Consider the following 1,706-nt stretch of genomic DNA (forward strand, 5'->3'; position numbering starts at 1 on the left):
GTTTCTCCGGGAGTTCCTTCAGGAGTTCCTCCGGGAGTTCCTCTGGGAGTTCCTCCAGAAGTTTCTCCGAGAGTTCCTCCGGGAATTCCTCCAGGAGTTCCTCCGGGAATTCCTCCGGGAGTTCCTCCAGGAGTTCCTCCGGGAATTCCTCCGGGAGTTCCTCCGGGAATTCCTCCGGGAGTTCCTCCGGGAATTCCTCCGGGAGTTCCTCCGGGAATTCCTCCGGGAGTTCCTCCGGGAATTCCTCCGGGAGTTCCTCCGGGAATTCCTCCGGGAGTTCCTCCGGGAATTCCTCCGGAATTTCCGCCGTGAATTCCTCCGGGAGTTCCTCCAGAAGTTTCTCCGGGAGTTTCCTCCTGAATTCCTCCGGAGTTCCGCTGGAATTCCATGAATTCCTCCTGAATTCCTCAGGAGTTCTTCCGGGAGTTCTTCCGAAATTCCTCCGAGTTCTTCCGGGAATTCCTCCGGAGTTCTTCGGAATTCCTCCGGAGTTCTTCCGGAATTCCACTGGGAATTCTCCCGGAATTCTTCCGGGAGTTCCTCCGGGAATTCCTCCTGAGTTCCTCCGGAATTCCTCCGAGGGTTCTCCCGGAATTCCTCCGGGAGTTCATGCGGAAGTTCCTCCCGGGAGTTCATGCGGAAGTTCCTCTGAGTTCCTCCGGGTGTTCCTCCAGGAGTTCTTCCTGAGTTCCCAGAGGAACTTCCGGAGGAACTCCCGGAGGAACTTCCGGTGGAACTTCCGGAGGAACTTCCGGTGGAACTTCCGGAGGAACTCTCGGAACGTAGGAACTTCCGGAGAAACTCCCGGAGGAACTCCCGGAGGAACTTCCGGAGGAACTCCCGGAGGTACTTCCGGAGGAACTTCCGGAGGAACTCCCGGAGTAACTTCCGGAGGAACTCCTGAGTAACTTCCGAGGAACTCCCGAGTAACTCGGAGGAACTCCTGAGTAACTTCCCGAGGAACTCCCGGAGTAACTTCCCGAGGAACTCCCGGAGTAACTTCCCGAGGAACTCCCGGAGTAACTTCCGGAGGAACTCCCGGAGTAACTTCCGGAGGAACTCCCGGAGTAACTTCCGGAGGAACTCCCGGATAAACTTCCGAAGAAACTCGCGGACGAACTCCCGGAGGAACTTTCTGAGGATTTCCCGAAGGAACTTCCGGAGGATTTCCCGGAGGAACTCCCGGAAGAATTCCCAGTGGAACTTCCGGAGGAACTTCCGGAGTAACTCCCGGGGGAATTTCCAGAGGAACTCCCGGAGGGACTCCCGGAGGAACTTCCGGATGAACTTCCGGAGAAACTCGCGGAGGAACTTCCGGAGGATCTACCGGAGGAACTTCAAGAGGAACTTCCGGAGGAACTCTCCCGGAGGAACTTCCGGAGGAACTCCCAGAGGAACTTCCTGAGGAACTCCCGGAGGCGGAGGAACTCCTGGAGGAACTTCCGTAGGAACTCCCGGAGAAACTTTTGGAGGAACTTTCGGAGGAACTCCCGGATAAAGTTCCGGAGAAACTCGCGGACGAACTCCCGGAGGAACTTTCTGAGGATTTCCCGAAGGAACTTCCGGAGGATTTCCCGGAGGAACTCCCGGAAGAATTCCCAGTGGAACTTCCGGAGGAACTCCCGGGAGAACTTCCGGAGGATCTACCAGAGGAACTTCAGGAGGAACTTCCGGAGGAACTCTCCCGAAAGAACTTCCGGAGTAAC

This window comes from Armigeres subalbatus, chromosome 1 (assembly GCF_024139115.2).
Source record: "Armigeres subalbatus isolate Guangzhou_Male chromosome 1, GZ_Asu_2, whole genome shotgun sequence".
NCBI classification, from domain to species: domain Eukaryota; kingdom Metazoa; phylum Arthropoda; class Insecta; order Diptera; family Culicidae; genus Armigeres; species Armigeres subalbatus.